This window comes from Peromyscus eremicus, chromosome 4 (genome assembly GCF_949786415.1).
Source record: "Peromyscus eremicus chromosome 4, PerEre_H2_v1, whole genome shotgun sequence".
NCBI lineage: Eukaryota > Metazoa > Chordata > Mammalia > Rodentia > Cricetidae > Peromyscus > Peromyscus eremicus.
Window position 1 is genome coordinate 114,954,212 of NC_081419.1, and position 21,672 is coordinate 114,975,883.

Genomic DNA, 21,672 nt, shown 5'->3' on the forward strand with positions numbered 1-21,672 from the left:
ACCCTGTGCCCTCCTTCCCTGCTTTAGTTGACATCATAGCCCTTATTACCATCCAAAGTTGTTTTATATATTTGTTGGACTTTGGAGTTGAATGTTTGACTCTTTCACTATGGCACAATCTTCATTAGTGCAAGGACTTCGTTCATGGTTACAGCATCATATGCCAGAAAAATGCTCCAAACAGTAAGGAGCCTGTGTATGTGTGAGGAAACTAACTCTAATGTGTGAAAGGCCTAACTAGACTGCACTAATCCTCTCCTTTATGTACTTTGTACTCTTATTGACTGGCTTAATAATCCAAGTCAGCCAGGAAAATATCATCAGCATCTGTCTGGTCAAGCCTACTCTGATGTTTACTGCATCCACCAAAAAGTGTTGCAGTGTGCTGCAAATCTTTGCACCCAATTCTTGTTCCTTTGAAACCATATAGCTTAAGCTGTCACACAAGCAAAACAGAAAGAAAGGTGTTTGGAGAACTTCAGCATCTTGGAGAGAAAGCCCAGGCCTGTCTAATTAAGCCAATGGATTGACAGTGAGGTCCTTTCCAACTTCTATAAAGTGTTTGTTCAAAGATGATTTCCAAGCTCGATTTATTGTTAAATCTCATTAAAATAAAGTGATAATTTTATGAGTTTGAAATGTTTTATGACCATCTTTTTTGATTGAGACTGCTAGCCCAAGTGCTTGCTACATGTGTTGTAAATGTGTTAAGAGGGGAATATTGATGTATTCACACTGTTGAGACTTTATTGGAAATAATAAAGCTTTACAACATGTTCTTTACAAATAGGATACTAGGGACCTTACAACAGCATGAAAAAAATATATTCATTGTTTTGTGTCAGAGCAAGCTAAGCTGTCTTCGTTTTATAGTCCCCCAAAGTTAATTGTAATTTGAGGCAGAAGAGAAAGGACCATAATAGTCAATGGTTTGGTAATTATTATTTGAAAAAAAGGTAATTTCATGGAAGGCAGTCAACTTAAACTGTACTTGTCTAGAAATATTCTTAAGCAGTAATATGCAAATAATAGACATAACTATACATACATGAACACATATTTCATGTCCACAAATATTCAGTTTTAACACAGTACTTGAAATCTGTAAATTGAGGTTAACATTTTTTGAGAGTGAATTTTTGAACATGGTATACATACATGTAATAGGTTAACTATACACTATAATTTGGAGAAAAACTCATTTTTAGCATTTTCTACGTATGTTAGAGTGAAAGATGTTACATTCTGAAAAGTGTTACTGCATGAAATTTCATAGTATAAACCTAAATATTTAATGAATGAGGATTTTAGACCATATTGAATAATATCTAGCATGAAATAAAAGCTTGATTTGTGAAGCTGAATGTTACTCAATTATTTTATTATATTTGCTCATAGATAATTAATCCTGTTTTACTCTTAATCCATATGAATATGGGTATGTATAGTGTTCGGATAGTGTATTGGTTAGTTTTTATTGTCAGCTTAACACAATCTAGAGTTACCTGGGTTGAGGGAAGATTAATTAAAGAATTGCCTAAATCAGATTGGTTTGTGCTCCTGTCTGTGAGAGAGTGTTGAATGATGATGGATATGGGAGGGTGCAGCCCACTATGAGTGGCAACATCCTTAGCCAGGTGCACCTGGGCTATATAAGAAAGCAAACTGAGCATTAGCATGTGGGCAAGCCAGAGATTAAGCCAGTGAGCAGTATTCATACATGGTATATTCATACATGGTTCCTGCTCTGATTTCCTTAAATTATGAACAGTCACCTGGAATTATAAGCCAAACAACCCTTTCTTCCCCAAGCTGCTTTAGATCAGAGTGCTTTATCATAACAGAATGAAGGTAGGAGAAATAGCAAAAGTCTTCGCTCACTACTTTGGAAAGAAGAGAGATCCCTGATATGTATATTCATTTAATATTATTCTGTCTATTTGTTGTACAAAACCTATTTCACTAGGTGAACTAAATTGCTTACAGTAGTAAAATACATTCTCCCCTATGAATGCTGGTGTTTTGATGTATGTTGATTTGAGTTCTGAAATAGTCATAATCTACATAGCAAACATACACATTTAACTTTCAAAACAGAAGTTGACACTGCTGGAGTTACAGAAGCAAGCTTACTCACAAAGCAACCTTTCCTTATTCATAGAGAATGGACTTACTATAAAGGTGTACAGTCTATTTTAAATCTTAGGGTAGGGTTTTCAATTAATACAACTAGATTCTGTATTATGGCAAGTTTTTGAAATACTTGACATGAATTCCCTTCTAAGTGGAAATGTCTGTGGATATGAAGCCTACAGCTTTAGAGATGAGCAAAAATAAATTGAAGCACATATATTTTAAAATCTCCAAAATGAAAGTAGAACTCAATGTCCTTGTTATTACCAGAAAACAAAAACAAAATTCACACAAAATTTCTTTAGCCACATAGGATTCAGGTCCCCATTTTGCCTGTTATATTGTTGTATTACTAATATTGTATGTACTTTCTATAAATTCTTTGAACCTATTTATTTCTGCTAATTCAAATATATGACTTATATAATTATCACTTTTTTGTTTAATCCCAATTCTTCTAAATTGAAGGCATTTTGAAGCCTTGTATGGTTTTTATACAAGCCTTCTACATCTATATTTATAAAGCCTGTGGGACTCTCTTGTTTCTGTTCTTTGAGTTCACCCTCATAGGTGATGGAACTGGACAGAAGAGTTCTCTTAGTAGCTAATCAATCCTCCTAGCTAGGGCCCAAGAGAGATCCCTTGTGCTGAATTATACTGCTCAGTAAATGGCATTATAATGAGGTTTAATCTCTTCTGTTAAATGAATGAATAGGAACTCAGCTGTTGCAATTCATTAGTGTGTAATGCTGTAGATCAAGCATTGCTGCTGCAGGCATGAGCTGTGGTCTTCACCTCTCACCATAACTGGGTCAGTGTACCAAGGGTTGTTTCACTGCAAAGAGAAACACTTCTAAAGACATACTGGCAAAGCATGGCCATCATTCAGTCACAGAGCTCTGGGTTGCAGGCCCCCTTCTAGAGTCCTGTGCAAAACTATCTCATTTCCACCCTCAAGACAACCATTTGTGGTAGGTACTGTTACTGTAGGCACAAGGAGAGCCAGCCACGAAGAAGTCACATCCCTTTGCTGAGATCACAGCTAGCAAGGGGAAAGCAAGGAGTGAAACTGATGTAGCCACTCGCCATAACTCTACTCTTATAAATAAGATATTATCTTCTCCATGGTCATGCTCATGAAGACAGCAATATGTGAGGTGATGTCACTGATATTACTTCACCTGGATTTCTTGTGTGTGTGAAAGTTTATGATGCTATTCACAAACATTTGAATTAAATTTTTTAAGATAGCATACAAAATAGTTTCTTTATGGTATTTTCATAAATGTATATCATAGTAGTTGGATCATATTCATCCTACCTTTGTATTGCCTCGCCTCTCTCAGTGGTCACAAATCTAGATTGTAAATATGAGCGAAAGCAGGCAATGATCATCAGTCTTCCTCCTACCAGCCTTTCTTACTGCTTCTTCACCTCTGTCTTTGGTCTCCTTTGTCTCCTCCCATAGTCCTCCTTCCCACTTTTATTTGGTTGCATACGATCTCCTATAAACCAGTTCCTAGACTACCTGAGCTTCCTGGCTCAGAGTCTATCTTCTGGGGAAAAGCATAGTAGCCCACCTATTCCACAATAGTCTTGACTATTTTTCTACCTCTGGTCAAATTTTACAGACTTTGAATGTTCTTTTTCACCTATTCTAATACACAGAGTTCTCTAAACTCTTGTAACATCTGCTTTCCAACCAAAGCACATGGGTCTAGGTTTGACTATCTATGTGTGTTATAATTATAGCTTTAGGTTTACACATTGCATTCTTACTTCTGAACTGGAAAAGCCAACAAAAATTATTTTGTATTTTATGTTTTGGTTCACCTCCTTGATGATTATCTCTTTGCCATATTCTCACATAGCAAGGAAACAAAGTATTGCTCATGTATGTCTTTCTTCCTGTCTGTCTGTCTATCTCTTAAATCCATTCATATTTATAAGTCATACAAAATAATATTATAAAGCACATATAGATAATAAGATAGTAAATAGATTATTGTATCTATTATGCTCTTTTGTGTTAAGCATGGTTAGAACACCTACTTCTTTAATACAATTCATGAATATAACATAGAATCAACTATAATCCTCATATTGTCCATTAGTAAACTAGACTATTTATTCCGGTTTTTCGAGACAGGGTTTCTCTGAGTAGCTTTGTGCCTTTCCTGGAACTCACTTGGTAGCCCAGGCTGGCCTCGAACTCACAGAGATCCGCCTGGCTCTGCCTCCCGAGTGCTGGGATTAAAGGCGTGCGCCACCACCGCCCGGCAAACTAGACTATTTATATGTCTGTTTGTTTCATTTGACCCTCATCTCCTCATTTCTTTCCTGTATTCATGTTATCTTTCATACCCTCCCCCACCTCCAGAATCAGTTTTGAAAAGCGGAAACTGTTTGTTTTTTTTTGTTTTTTTTTTTTGAGACATGGGCTCTCTCTGTAGCCTAGTCTGCCTTGGAAGTCCTGATCCTTCTGCCTCAGATTTGTGATACTAGGACAGAAAGTCTTTTCATAATTATTTCTATTTTGATAAGATTATAATATAATTGCTGTGGGATGTCTTTCTGTATGCTGTGAATATGTGTTGCTCTGATTGGTTGATAAATAAAATGCTGATTGGCTTATGGCAAGGCAGCTTACAGACAGCAGAAAATCTAAGCAGACACACTGAGAAAAGGAGAGGCGGGAGAGACGCCAGCCTGCTGCCCAAGGAACAGCTTGCCAGCAGACCGGTAAACCATGGAACATGTGGCAAAAGAAATGGGATAATTTAAGATATAAGAGCTAGCTACCAAGAAGCCTGAGCCATAGACCATACAATTTGTAAGTAATATAAGCCTCCGTGTGTTTAATTGTCGGAGTGGCTGCAGGACAGGCAGGACACAGCAAAACTTCTGACTACATATATTTACATCATTTCTTCTTCCCTTTCTTCCTTTCAAATCATCCTATATACGTGCCCTTGTGCTCTTTAAATTTTATAGCCTCTTTTTTCATTAATTGATGGTATATGCATATGATAATGGATGTTCATAAAAATTAAGTTTTAAAAAGAATTTCAAACATGAATACTTTATGTTCATCATTCTCTCCCATCCCTCTCCTTTTTAAAATTCCTTCTATATCCTCCACTTGCTCTCAAATTTATGATCTCTTCCTCTTCAGTTATTACACACACACACACACACACACACACACACACATACACACACACACACACACACAATCTACTGAGTCCATTTAGTGTTGCTCCTATATACACTTGGGATTGGATAACCTGTCAGGGTGTTTGTCCCTGGAGCTGACTGATTCTCTTTCAGCAGCCATTGAATAAAACTATCTGTGGCTCTTATCTAGAGTTTGATACCTTGTGAAATTTCCCCCATCCACATTGATATGTTAACCAGTATTTATTGCTCAGTTCTTGTTTAGTTCTTGCAAGGAATCTGTTAAGCTTCCACAGGTGTGGCTTCTCTATCACATCTAGAAGATACTATCTCACAGCCTATTTTAACATCTTCAGAACTTCATGGACTCAAGAAATGCACATCGAGGTAAGTCCTAACTAAATGAATAATGAAGTCTTAAAATTGGCCCACATCCTAAGGGATAATTTTTGTGGGTACTAGCCACTTTTTTACTTGGATTCTTTGCTTTTTGATTATCTTGTGGTTTTGTGGCCAAAGTCAGGAAGCTGTAGAATGTAGCCTTCTTATTATGAGGTAAGACCAAGAAGTACTACCTTGTTAAACTTTCAGATCAGTGAAGCTAAGCTACAGAAAGCATTGGGAACTGGGAATTAGAATGTTTAATTTTTATTAAATATTTTAAATTCTAAATGTATTCATACCTTTGTTTCAATATTTGTTGACATACAAAGTAATGGTTTTCATTATAATTTCAAACATGTTATTGTACTTTGCTCATATCTACTCCTATTACCTTTTCTTAGCCTCCTCAGAACTCCAAATGATACATAAATTGATTAATCTGTGTACCATCTGTCTATATTAATTTAGATTTTGTATATGAGAGAAAAACATACTATTTGTCTTCTTCCCATTCCCATTTCTTGTTCCCCTCCCCTCCTTTTAATTTGCATCATCTCCCCAAATAATTCCCCTTTTGCCCCCCACCCCCCACCACACACACATGTTCTGGGTTCCACATATGATTGGAAATATGGCACTTGTCTTTCTGAGTCTTGCTTATTTCACTTAGCAGAATTACCTCCAGTTCCATCCAGTTTCCTGAAAGTTATGTAATTTCTGGTGGGAGTTTGAATAAGAATACCCTTCACAGGCTCATATATTTGAGTGCTTGGTTCCCATTGGTGGAACTGTTTGGGAAGGATTAGGACATATGGCCTTGTTGGAGGAGGTGTGTCAATGAAGGTGGTCATTGAGGTTTTAACATTCCACAACATTCCCAGTTAACTCTCTCTGCCTCCTGCTTTTGTGGATGACAGTATGAGCTCTCAGCTACAACTCCAGTGCCATGCTTGCCTGCCTGCTATCATGTTCAGTACCATCTTATTCATGGAGTCACTCTCTGAAATTGTAATCTCCCACAAACCTTTTCATCTATAAGTTGCCTTGATCATGGTGTCTCTTCCAAGGAATAGAAAAGTAACTAGGGCATTTTCTTTTTCTCTTTTATATGTATATACCACATTTTAAAATCTATTCATGGACTAATTCTATATCTTGGCTATTGTGGGTCATGCTTCAGTAAATGTGGATATGCAAGTAGTTTTGTGCTATACCTAGCTCTGTTTTAAAGTTAACTGTCAAGATTTCACGAAGTTAACCAACTAAGCCTATATGTAATTGTTTTGCTTCAAATACTTTTACATCTCTTTCCTCCCACAAGATGGGACTCAGTCCTTTCTTGCTTCCCTTCTTCCCTTCTCTCCCTTTGTCAGACTCAGCCTGACTGAAATAAAAATTTTAAATTGCATGATTGTCAAATTCTATTTTATTTTGATTCAGTATCTCATATAAGTAAAAACTATTAGATGAATTCAAGCATGTATCCTGATATCTTACAGGATTTAGTCAATGACTTTACTGTGGGCAGGAATGCTATGGTTACACTCTCCCTATTTGGAGGAAATGAGGAACAGCTCTGATGACCTCTTTCAAACACTTACTTCTAACACTCATGCTTTTGAACCATTCTGGTGAGGACTGTCCTAAAATCGACATTGTAAAATAATTTCTAACCCAGCATATTTCCCAGTTTAAGTTCTTTCCATGTTCTTCCCATGTGTGTGTAACCTGGTTGCGTTAAGGAGTCTTTTCTGCTCTCCTTCATTCTCCATGAATTGACTTCATCACCATGCCCCCTATTTTCTCCAGAGCTCATTACCAATTATCTTTGCTTTTTGACAGAAAGTGAGCAGAGCTGAGTTTACAGCACACAATTGCTGAACAGGGTCCACTTTCATTTCAGTCCTCATCCTAAATTTAACTTATTTGATGATGCTAGGGAAACACTGATGGGCTAAAATGTGGTGAATAGATAAATAGCATCCTATATATGGATTTCACAAAATGGGATGCAGAAATTTAGGACCTACAATTTAGATGTAAGACATAAATTCTGTTATTTCTATTTCTCTTTCCCTCTCAGTGTTCCTTTTTTTCTTCATGACCAGGCTGGTAAGATTGGAAAGGTTGGAAAGGTGAAATAATAGGGATCCCACATTTTACAAAGTTGTGTACATCTTTCTGTTTGAAATATATGACATTGCCAAATTGTGAATAATTCTAACCATCCCCTAGAAGGTTAGATAGCAGCCATGTGAAATGGGCATCCTGTCTGCTGTATCCAGAGCACTCATGGAGGAGCCTTGAGTGGTATAGCATGGCCAGAGAAGTGGTTACTATGAGCGATGAGGATGGAGGCAACAAGGGACCAGCTTTGTTGCTCTATATAACCCATAGTAGCCAGCTTCAACAATTTTATGTCACACTGGCTCTAAGGATAAACCAACTTAAAGAGAATGTTTTGTATAGCTATATTAATTGTCCCATGGAAGAACCCCTGTTCTTTCACTAGAGATCCAAAGGCAGGGTCTATGTTTGTATGGGACAGAGAAAATAGGTCCTTTGTAGAGGAAACAGCATACATGTGAACTTGCTGTTCTGTCTCCATGAGAAGATATCCCAGGGCTCTAGGGTGGTTTCTTCTGACTTTTACTCACCAGAGTCACATAAACAAGCACAGATTTCTGGGCAGTTCCTTTTGGGAACACCATTTTCAATAAGATGGGATCCTCCACCACCTTCAATATGCTTATTCTCTTCATTTTAACTAGAATTTTATGGGAGTAAGGGCATTTAGCTGTGTGCCAAAAAGAAGAGAAATTCTTTTAGGATTTTATTCCAGCAATTCATAATGAAAGCAAATACTTAGCCAAGTATCATCTTAACTTAGTAAAGCTAAAAAGGTGAGACCTTTTCAGGTATATATAGACAATATGGCCTAGTAGTTAAGAATTCTCTAGATCTAGAAACATTGATTTAAATGTGACCTCTTCATCTATCCAGTTTGCTGTGCTCAAAAATTTATAAAAGTTCAACTGTAGGAGATACATAACAGTAGTGACTAACTCTGTTCTTAGAGTTAATAAAATGGTGTCTTCATGATTTAATGTAATACCTGGAACTTGGCAGGCATAATTAGCATTAACTAGCAAATAGCACCTCCATTTCTTTCCTATTTATTTTGACATTTTATCTTTATAACAAACAGCAAGAATAAGCCAGAGTAGACAAACTTTATGCAAAGAGCAAGGCAGTAAATATGTTCAGCTTTTTTGGCCACATGTTTCTGTTACAATTATTGGGCTCTCCAGTGGTGACAATAGGCAGGCAACATAAATTAGTGTGTCTATAGTACTTTGTGTACACACACACACACACACACACACACACACACACACACACGACAGGCTCAGACATTGTATATAATTGTCTGATTACTGACAATTCTGTTTATTATTGCACATAACATGGGAGAATCCTGATTAGGAGGTCACCTGTCAGTTGGCTGTCATCAGCGATTCACACAAGGTGAGATTGACTGTTGTCATACTTTACACCAAGAACTATTCATGGTATTCATTTCTTATGTAATAACCATGTTCAGGCCTTGTTAACAGTTAGAGTCCAGGGTTCCTCTGGGCAATCTTCTTTATTTTATGTTCTGGAATTCAATTCCACATACAGAGATAACCTTCTTGCTAGCATTCATTTGAATCACATCCAAAAATGGCAAAGCATATGGGTGTATCAACCTAAATGGGGGCTAGAAATCTAGCCTCTCAAAGCCTTTCTTTATAACTCTCTCTACACTGTTAATAACTTTCAGAATATATAGTTGGCCATTAGAGGACACACCTCTAATTCTAGCAGAGGCAGGAGAACTGACCAGCCTAGTGAGATCCCATCATAAGAAACAAAACAGTATATTGAATTAAATTAAACAGACATTCTTTAGGGATTATCTCAGATCTCTGTTTCCAACATTTATCTCAATCTGACATATATTCATTTTAATTCAAATGTAACTGCCTTGACCTCAAGAATCATACTATAAGTTAAGGCAATAACTATGGGAAGGATACCTGGATAAAACAGGAGATGACAAATAATCCCTGGATACAAAAGTAGTTCAATCCTAGAAAATTATCCATGGCACTACATCGAATCAATTGTTAAGAAGAAAGTAGTTTATATATGCATGCACGCACATACACACAAATACACACACATACGGATTCTGATTGCATAAACAGAAATAAATATGAAATCCACACATTCACCTTGGCAATGAAAACTTTTGACCCTCTATTTGTAAAATTGAGATTTCTGGAAAATGTACTCAAGTCTGACGCCTCTTTTTTTCTGATTTGGGAAAATGTGGAGTTTCCACATGTTCATCAATATGTTACATCTTTTCAAAAAGAGCTTCAGTTTCATGTTTTGAAACATTTCCTAATTGATCAACTATATTTTTCATTCATGTCTTTCCTCATACAAAACACAGCTAGGTCTTTAGTTATCTGAGTGATATTTGATCAAACAAAAGAAGCCCAATGAGCACTGGGTCTAGGGACAGTAGCAGTCAGAAGACTGTTTGTTATTCAAGGAGGTAAACTACCTTGAACACCTCTGAGGATAAGTGAGGAAGTCACTTACCAGCCTTGGGGGACAGAACCAGTGACTTCAGCTATGCATCCCAAGAACTGATAGCGCAGTCAGTAGGAAAGCACAGCTTTTGCATAGGGAAGATAACTGTGTCTTCTCCATCTCATTTCCTGTTTTATCTGTTGAGTCTTGAGCAGGTGACAATCAACAAATTTTCAAAAAATATTCCTTTACTAGGATTTTAAAAAGTGAAGTACAATGTCTTCAATAGAATTTAAAAAGTCAAATTAATTAAAAAGCAAATTGATAGAAAGGATGCAGCAATACTAGTTCGTTTTTATTTTGTTTTGTTTTTTTAAATTTCATCTTATACACCAGAAGCCCAGCATGAGGCTTGTCACATCTTTAGAGTCTTATCATTGTTACTGCTTCAGTATGATTGGAAGGGTAAGTAGCTCAAGTAAGGGAGAACGTAAAAGTTAAGGTGGTTTTCAGCATGACTGAATGTGATTTGCCTGGTACACTGGTTTTGGTGCTTATTTTTCCATCTGTCTACCACCATCCACCCTCTTTGTCATTTTGTGTTGCTTTGCCTGCGTGATGCAGCCTACTATCAAATTTTATCTACTCCTTAAATCTCACTACCAATATTTCTCAATCTTTCCAAACAAACAAATGCAAGTGAGCTGTGTAAATGTTTTTCCTAATGAAATTCACTGTTTGCCTTTACAGGGAGGCATCCAAGCACGTGTAAATGTGAAACTCTATCTAAGGGTTCACATTCTCACTGTAGATGAGCCTCTGCCCTCTGAGGAGTTTCTTTATCTCCATCTTTCACAGAGAGAGATTTCCTATCATGCATATTAGAGTTCCAATGAATAGAAAATATGCAATCATTTTTATTTTTTCATAAATTATATGCAAGCTTAGCACCAGTTTGGTTGTAAATTCAAGCTGAGACTTGTTTGTACTCTAAGGATTGAGAAAGTTGTTTAGATTTCTCTGGAGTCAGATTTTTTTCCTCCTAGATTTTCTTTTCAGAATAGACAACCATCTTTGATTTATTGGAGTCTCTTGCTAACGCATAATTAAAACTCCCAGAGAATTCTTTTGAAGTCAATTTCTGCCTTTTTATATTGAAGGAAAGGGGGGATAAATCATGTCTTCATCTTTGTTCTCTATTTCTTCTGGAACCATTTTCAACGTTGCTAAAGAAGTGAAACGCCCACGTTAATCTTTATATCATATAGCTCCTACAAAAGCACTGTGTAAATCATTAGATGTGTTCAAGACATCCATTTTTCTTGAAGATATGAAATATTATTAATTCCAAAGACCAGAAGATAGTTAATAAACTGTCAATGACATTAAAATATTGTTGATCTCCTGTTGGAAGTGGGATCCAGATTCACTATGAGTTTGTTGTGTCTCTTTCTTGTTGTGAGCGGACTGGATGCTTGTCTCTATGGCCAATGAACTAAGTGGGGCTGCACCATCATCTCCTCCCTCTCACAGCCCTTCTTCCATTTCTCATAACTCCTAGAACTACTTCCCCTAGAAGTATTTCCAGTTGGCTTACAGAGCAGTTGCATTGTTCTTTTGCCCAAATCTCAAGCATTCCCCAGAGAGCTGTTTTCACTTTCTGCAGAGCACTTACGATTTATCCCTGAACAGAACGGTTTGCATTTGGTGCTTTGTCTATTTATTTCTCCCTCTAATAGAAGTTACTTTGGAGCGAGCTACGCTACCATGGGTTGTCTTCATAAGTGCTGCTCAGACCTCTTCCATCTGTATGAAACAGTCACTTTTTTCCTGCAGAAAGCTTAACCAGACTGGAGACCAGAGGTCTTTAAAGTGATGATGGTGATGATGACGAAATCCTCAAATGCATTAGGGATCATTTCGCCTGTATCTTCTCAAGATAGACTCAATATTGCTAAAAATTTATTTCTAAAAAAAATATCTCTCCAGGTGAGAGTCAAGATGTGGAGATGCATATTTATTTCATCTCTGTATCTTAAAAAATGAGGAAATTATTTTCAACAAGAGAAACTCAGGGATGAGTGCCAGTGACATAAATAAAAGTTAGTATGCATTAAAAGGAATAAGTAGCAAAGCCGTACAACCCTGTGCTAAGGGCTTGGAGAACAGCCACACAGCACTGCTTGCTTGTCTTCCCGTGACACAAAACAGACCCATAAAAAGTGATGGATCCTGAGATTTAGAATTGGCTGGCATTTTCCTCCTCAGTTCTTATAGCTGCTGGCATGGTGAGTGCCCTGCACACCTACAGCTCTTAAGGGAATAGTCACTGTTGGGTCCCTTGGAGAAGGTAATACCAAATAGGGCCACAATCTTGTTTTAGCTATTATACCATACCTCAAGTATACAAAGGCTGCCAATAAATGTTATGGGTGTATTCAGACTTTGGACTGATTTAGATGGATTTTGATGAGAAAGGCCAACCTTTCTTGTTTCTTGGGCTTCCAGGAACTTTTTTTGTGAGCTTGAATTGCCAGTACCTCCTAATCTCTCAACTATGACCATTGGTAAGAGAATACAATATAAGGATTAATGGCTCAGTTGAGAAATGTTTGCTTACTGGACAATGGGAAGGGAACTGGGTAGACATGCTTATCCTTCCTGTTTACGTTCAGTAACGTAAACAGGATATTAAAAAGGCCATCAGATAAAGATGGTGGTTATTTTTCCAAGTGTGATTTCTTATTGTTAGAGGCTCATCAAATTAAGTAGGAGAAAGAAGAAAAGGCAAGGATGAAAAGGTGATATATTTGAGAAGTCAGTGCTGTAACAAATAGGACTGGAGGAGAGACTAAGAAGTGTGTGTAGTACATGTGTCTGAGAGAGCATGGAAAAGGCATGCATTTCTTTTCAGATGGAGGAGGAAGAAGGGAAGGAGAGTGTTCACTTGCATCTGCATACTTAGAAAGCCAGCTGCTTTTTCAGATGTGTGTGGCATCTTTACATACAGGCTAATAGGTCCATAGGACTGCCTTTATTTTTCACGTGAAGACATGGGTTCTTAAAGAAGTAGGGAAGGCCTTTTCCATTATAAATAACTGAGCCAGTATTTGAATCAGCTTCCCTCCACTCATTAGCAAACCAGTCTTACCTTTGGAGTTGCATATTTGATATTGCTGAGTGAATTTTGTTTTCTGATCTATGTTAACCTGTGAATTTTATATATCTGATTCAATAGTTCATGTGGAGTTTTCCAAAACCTCTTCCTACTGAGGTGGCTAAAGGTAAAGCCTTTCTCAGAATGAAAAGTAAACTGTCGTTATTCACTTGAGGACTGCTATATGCAACACACTGTATAGGTGCTGAGAAAGCAGAGGGAAGACAGCTTGTCCCTGATAGCAATGTTCTCTGAGCTGAATGAAAATACAAATCACGTGCAAAGCAGGAAAAGTACTGTTCTCTGTTAGGTACAGCATAGCAATGTTGGATAATTGTCAAATCCATTGGCCCTTACATTCACGGTTTTGTCAGAGGCTTTTGCGATACTCAGCCTGTCACTGCTGCTAGTAGACTGAGAAGTTTCCCCTGGACAGGTTCTTTGTCAGCAAATGTGGAAGCCATGGCTTGAGTCAGGGTGTGAAAAGAAAGTAAGCCTGTGGAATGGAGGTCAGAGACACTACAGGCTTGAGAGTTAAGCTGGTATGGAGAGACAGACACCCTTAAGAAAAGGACAGTAGTACACATGGGTGGGTACAAGATTCTCCAGAGTCACCTCTTAAGTGTCTTAATAGCCATGTCCATGGTTTTGGAGCTTTGGAGTTAAATTACTCACAAGATAAAATTTACAACTAGATTCAAAGACTAATAAACATTCTAAATTCAAATGGGAAAAAAAATGTAAGCTTGGCTACTAAGTCCTCTTCAAAAACTTTCTTTCTGAATGAAATTAGAAGATGGTTCTATGGGATTCTTGTTTGGGCTTAGGGAAGAGAGAGGAGTGTTGATATGGTTAAACTCAAGGATCACAAATTTGAGCAAAAAGTTCTTTTGTTTTCTAACATTGCTGTTTGAGATGTCTCTTGGAAAAGGAAACATTGTCTCTATAGACAGTCTTGATTTTTTTTTTGTTATTTATGTTTGGTTATCAGACAGGGGCGAATGCAGAGTGGGGTGAATCACTCAGGTTACTTCCCACATCTATTCAGTTTCCTGGTCTTCCTGATCTGTCTATTCTGCCTCAGGTTTGCTTTCTGAGATCTCATTTATTCACTGCAGTTGTCTACTACAGCTCCAAATCTTAAAGGAGAGTTGTCAGAACTAAGCAATAAATTTTAAGTAATTCATTTTATATCCCATTTTTAAAATTAGTCTGTTTTATTGTTATCTGTTGTTAATCTCTTAAAATTATAGTAAAATTTTTTTCACATATGTAGAAAAACATGTAAAAATTGCCCTACTGTTTATAGTTTGAGATATCAACTATGAATCTTGTAGTATATCCTGCGTGGACCAGGAAGGATGACTGCAACACAAACTCATATGGATGGAGTTGACAGATCTATACAGGCCTTCAGCATTCTTGAAATTCTTAATAGAAGACAAGGAAGGAATCTAAGCAATCTTGGCAAGGATGGACAGGATTTAGAAAATGAAGACAGAGATAGGAAGATGATTCAGGCCTAATCAAAAGAAAATCACAATAGTAGAAAGCAAAAATACTATCTCGAATAGTTCAAAGCAAATTAATCAGAGCAGTGAGATAAGTAAACTAATTTGGACTGAGAAAGGCTTTGCACAGGTAACAACCAGAGAAGTGGTCTGAAGTAGCTTGGCTTCAGACTATCGGGCTAAGGGTAGACATCCAAAGGAAAGTGACAGTTTTATTTTATTTTATTTTATTTTATTTTATTTTATTTTATTTTATTTTATTTTATTTATTTTTAAGGCCGTTCAGTCGGGACAGACAGTGGCAATGTATAGGTATGCTGAGAGACCAAGACTGCCTTGTATACTTATCACCACAAGCTGCTGCTCAGCTCCACAGTAGGATGCCCGAACCCATCTACCCACATCTACTTTGATCTCCATATACTCCACTATCTACCATGGGGCCAGAATAAAGGTTAAATCATCTGTCACCTCTACAGAGATTCCCAACATGGTCTATAAAGATATTCTTACATTTGCCTCCCACCTCCTACTCTGAACTTAATACAGTCTTCAAGATCTCCCACTTTTCTCTTGATCTCATCTCCCATCTTGTTGACACTTCTCCAACCACAATGGCTCTTTAAAATCAACAGACCCATTGTTTCTGTCTCACGACGCTCCTTGATATTATTGGCCTCTGACTTTGCTTTGCAAGTGATGATCCTCCTTTCTGAAATGTTCTTCTTCACCTTCATGGTCTTGTCAACTGTTCATATTCTTTGGTTTAACCTACTCTTATTTCTATGCCTTTTTGACATAGGAATGTCCATAACTGTCTGTGGCTCTTTCTTTTGCCTGTTTTATTATCTGAGACTTTCTACATTTATCTGGCTGATGAATATCACTTTTCCCCTAGTGATACTAAGCTGTTTTATTCTCAATTTAGCTCCAAAATAGCATATACCAAGCCTCTAGTGGACAGTCTAATACATGATAAGATGAATATGAAGCAATCTCTTGTTAAATCTAAAGGAAATTAAAATCTCTATGCTTAAAGGTCTTAGATATTGGAAACTTTATTTATCTTTAAATACAATTGTTACTAATTTTTAGAGGAAATGTCAGGAACCATAGTATATAAGCAAAAGAACTGTAGGAAAAAAGAAAAGCCCAGATACAGCATTATGAAACAGAATACCCTCCAAAAATACCCTTGAGTTTATTTTGTATTGACCCTCTAATGCTGGGCCTGGGGCCTGCACTTGAGTATGGTTTGTGTACCCAGTGAGTCACTGGTAAGAGATGCTATGGATTGAGATAACTATGTGTTTATTGAGCTTTTCCTTAGGCTCTTTTCCCTCTTGTTTGTTTTATATTATTCAGGTTTGTTTTTATTTTTAACTCATTTCACTTTATTTTTCTTTTGTTTTAGATGCATTTTTTTCCACCTAATGAGAGTACAAGAAAGGATGTTGGTTTGGCTGGGTGGGGAGGTGGGGAGGATCTGTGAGGAGCTGATCCAGGGGTTTAGGGAAGAGGAAGCCATAGTCAGAATATATTGAATAACAAACAAACAAAAATAGTCCAATTAAAAAAATGGGCTATAGAGCTAAACAGAGAATTCTCAACAGAAGAAGCTCAAATGGCTGAAAGACATTTAAGGAATTACTCAGCATCCTTAATCATCAGGGAAATGCAAATCAAAACGACTCTGAGATACCATCTTACACCCGTCAGAATGGCTAAGATCAAAAACAATGAAGACAGCTTATGTTGGAAAGGATGTGGAACAAGGGGAACTCTCCTCCACTGTTGGTGGGAATGCAAACTTGTATAGCCACTTTGGAAATCAATATGGCGCTTTTTTAGAAAATTAGGAATCAACCTCCCTCAAGACCCAGCTATACCACTCTTGGGCATATACCCAAGGAATGCTCAATCATACCACAAGGACACATGCTCAACTATGTTCATAGCAGCATTATTTATAATAGCCAGAACCTGGAAACAACCTAGATGCCCTTCAACAGAAGAATAGATAAAGAAAATGTGGTACATACACACAATGGAGTACTACTCAGCAGAGAAAAACAATGACATCATGAGGTTTGCAGGCAAATGGATGGAACTAGAAAATATCATCCTGAGTGAGGTAATTCAGACTCAGAAAGACAAACATGGTATGTACTCACTCATAAATGGATCCTAGCAATAAAGCAAAGGATAGCCAGACTGCAACTCACAACTCCAGGGAGGCTACCTAGTAGAGAGGACCCTAAGAAAGACACAGGGATCGGCCCAGCAACAGACAAATGAATGAGATGTACATGAGCAGCCTGGGTGTGAGGGGTGGGGGATAATAGCAGGCGAGGGTCGGTGGAAAGCGAGCTTAGGGGAACGGGAGGTCCCAGCTGGATCAGGAACAGAGTGGGAGAACAAGGAAAGAGACACCATGAAAAATGAAGACCCCATGGGAATAGGAAGAAGCAGAGTACTAGAGAGGGCCCCAGAAATCCACAAAGATACCTCCACTATAGACTACTGGCAATGGTCAAGAGAGTGCCTGAGCTGACCTACTCTGGTGATCAGATGGCTGAACACCCTAACCGTCGTGATAGAACTCTTCATCCAGTGACTGGTGAAAGCAGATGCAGAGATCCACGGCCAAATCCCAGGTGGAGCTCCAGGAGTCCAACCGGCGAGAGAGAGGAGGGATTATATGAGTAAGAGATATTGAGACTATGATTGGAAAAAGCACAGGGACAAATAGCCAAAGTAGCAGAAATACATGAACTGTGAACCAATAGCTGAGGAGCCCCCATGGAACTGGATCAGGCCCTCTGGATAAGTGAGACAGTTGATGAGCTTGAACTGTTTAGGAGGCCCACAGGCAGTGGGACTGGGACCTGTCCTTGGTGTATGATCTGGCTTTTTGGAACCTAGGGCCTATGCTGAGAGAGTTTGCTCAGCCTTGGTGCAGAGGGGAGGGGACTGGACCTGCCTCAACTGAATCTCCTGGGCTGAGCTGAATCCCCAGGGAAGACCTTGCCTTGAAGGAGGTAGGAATGGGGGGTGGATTGGGGGGGAAGGCTGGAGGGTGGGAGGAGGGAGGACAGGGGAATCCGTGGCTGATATATAAAATTAAGTAATTATAAAATAAAAAACTTTATTAAAAAAACAAAAACAATGACCAAAAAACTATTTTCAATTAAAAGAAAAAAAAAGGAAAAAGAAAAGAAAATGTGGCTCTGCCAGTGGTTATCTCGCCCAATCATAGACAAATTATATTAGTGCTCAGGCTGGTATCCCTGTATCCTCTGTGACAGACTCAAGCCACTCCAGCCTGCATGCAGTCATGTGTCTGGATATGTAATGCTGTGACCGAACTGCAAAGGAACTCTGGCTATCTACGTTGCTCTCTTCAAACTGCCCTGAGAGAACTAAACAAGCCATTGCCATCAGTTTTCTATTGTTCTCTCTCTCTCTCTCTCTCTCTCTCTCTCTCTCTCTCTCTCTCTCTCTCTCTCTCTGTGTGTGTGTGTGTGTGTGTGTGTGTGCGCGCGCACACACACACATACACGCTTCCCTATAGATTTTTAAAATTAAGCAATGGGTCTGTGAGCTCAAATGAACTGTTTCGTTGTAGCTTGCACATTAAACATAAACAGGAAGTGAAAACAAAGAAAATGACTTAACTTGCAAAAGGCACTCCAGATGTCAGGACATTATTCTGGGTCTTTCCCCCTCTGAAACACAAATGGTAATTAACCAATCAGGATGAAATGTAAATTTAAGAGGAAGGTAATGAGTAACTTTCCTAAATCATCAAAACACTAAGAAATTTGTTACATGTGATTTGCAGCCTGTATGGTTGCTATGAAAACTTGCTCTCATAACTCAGTTCTCCAAATAGGATACATTGCAATCCTGTATGAAAGACATACAGGATGTTTTCCTTCTGTAGACCTATAGTGTTTTCCAAAGAAATAAAGTCACCTAATAAGATTCATACTTTGGCAGAATTAATTTGCCTTACCTACCTGTCCTTCATAATCCAAATAGAAGACACTGGTTTTAGTTTTCTTTTCCTCTCTCTCTCTCTCTCTCTCTCTCTCTCTCTCTCTCTCTCTCTCTCTCTCTCTCTCTCTCTCTCTCTCTCTCTCCTCTAATGTGAGGTGGCAGCTGTGTACGGACGTATCTCTCTTGTGTTGGCCAAATGAAAGCTCATCTTTTCAAGCCTGGTCTTTCTTTTGTTTCTCAATGGTTTGCTGGCTAAATCAAAGAACTTGCATCCTCACCCTTGCACTGAGGAGCAGCCTGGGAGGATGATCACAGGGGAGTCAGCAGGCTTCAGCAGTTCTGAAAAAGACTATTTCCATTTCCTAGGCAGAGGGGCCCCCGTGCTGTGCTCCCTTGATTCTTAATTCTTACTGCCATTGGTTCTGAGGGGCCGGCTTTTGTGGGGCAGGATTATTTGTTTCTTGAAAATCCACCTTGGTTCTTTTTCCTCCCTCCTTTTCCTCTTCCTTTTGTGGCCTGCAACAATACCATGTTACCGAGTCATTTCTGACTCACAGGGAATCCATCTATGCTTGGGAAAATGTAGTTAAATTGAATACTGCAGTCTGAGGTGAGATAGACGCGAAGATGGCTTAACACGTGAAGTGGGTAAAAATGCATAATTGAAACAGTATGATGTTGATGAGGCTGTGTGTGGCTGTCAGGAGGCGTTCTAATATGCTGATGAACGAGATGAGCTTCCTAGTTCTGCTGTATGCAAATGCACCATTATTTTTGGTAGAGGGAAAGGAGCCTGGCATGTTAATTGGCTTTGCTTTTATGGATTCAGGTGGAGCTTTTCACTTAGCTTTCAGAGCAGAAATTTGCTGTATGTCCTTTAACCATGTTGAGGTTTGAGTGTCACCTGACAAATTTAACAAATTAAAACTTGTCATATTTTAAAAACTTTAAAACAAAATGTGGGTACATTAAACCTTGGGACTGCTAATTCTAAATTCAAGATTTTTGTGAAGCTCCATGGAAGCATCTAGTTTTTATAACACTGAATCAGAATGGTTATGTTTATATAAGCTCTTAAAAATATTCAAAGAATAGAAAATAAATCCTATTTGTTTTCTATCTTTGGAAATTTTGAGTGGTTGGCATAATTAATAGGTTGTTTTCTGGTACAATCATCAGCAAGCTATACAGAATGTGTCACTCTGTCGTGTGTGTGTGTGTGTGTGTGTGTGTGTGTGTGTGTGTGTTAGGAATAAATCTGGGTATAGATAGTATAATAGGAGAAAATAACGGTAAACTTCAAAACCTTCCTCTAAATATCTGAAATATTAGATTTAGAGTAACATTGTTTTAAAAGAATCTAATCAAATGCTATATAGTTTTTTTTTTTTTTAAATCTCCAAGTTCTTAGCCAATTGCTGCATTGAACAACCTTCCTATGGTTGTTTTACTTCCTGAATACCTTTTATGTGGTTATTTTGGTCAACATTTCTAAACCTTAAGGTATTGTTTTTCATTAACTAAGGATCCTAACCTTTTGCAATGAGAGGATTAACTTTTCATTTCCCCTAAGTCTTAAGATGACCAACAAGGAAATGGGGATTTGGGGCCCTTCAGGAAGGGATGGAGGCTGGGAAGGAGGGAGGCAGAGGAGGGAAGAGGGAGGAGGGGCAGAGAGCACACTGATCCCTGAAGATTCATGATGTTGAGAGGAGATTTTCAGTTACTGGTCTCTAATGTGGGAAATGTTTGGTTTTGGAGAAGCTGTATTTGTGTACTTCTGGGAATGGTTGGCAGTTTGACCTCTGCTGGTTGAAGGCAGGGAGTCTAGGAGAATGGTGAACTACAAAGCAATTGTTGTTCTCCCTAAATAGAGTTCAGCATGGCACCTTTCAAGAAAACCATCCACACGCTCTTATCTGTTCATATGTACATTGGTGTGTGGTTGTGATGGAAAAAAACAAAATGCTACAAGTGACTGAATTGTTAACAGCAAGGCTGTGCAGCTGTGGGAGAGAAACTAGGCAGTGGCCAGTGTCCTTCATCCTTTTCTCCAGCCAGCAGTGCAGGACCAACAGCATTCAAATGCATTCTACTTCTAGAAAGAGAACATGGCTGTCTGTTCTGGGCTGATGAAAGACATCAAGTATGGAGCCTCTGGTCCTGTAATTTATATGACCAAGATCTTGTTTAACAAAGAACATAGCTGTCCAGATGGGAAGTCTTGTTTAAACATGGAAATGAACAGAATAGTTTAAAGTCAGCTTTGATACTCAATTTCCTAAAAGTAAATAATTAAATAACTAACTAAATAAACATAATGTCTAGAAATAAATTTGAGTTAGCTGGAGAGGTTTCCTGAGAATGATAAACTAACTCTAGTGAGAATATGGTCAGACCACAGGAAAAGAACATCTAGCTGGATATATTCTTCTATTTAGATTTGTTCATTTTCCTTGTTGAGTTTCACATAGACTATGGCTCACTTACACTTTGAAAATTCATGTAGTCGTTTCATGTTTCTAAATATTTATTATATATTCCAAAAGAGAAGTAAACTGTCCTACCAAAGAGTCTCATTCCACAGTTTTCCATTATAGCCTCCTAACTTGAATTAGTTTAATAATTTCTGAGATCTGACTTATTGAATTCATTCCATAATCTCTCATCTTATTACGTTTCTCTTATGAATGAGGCAAAGGAGATGGGGAGTTGGCATCT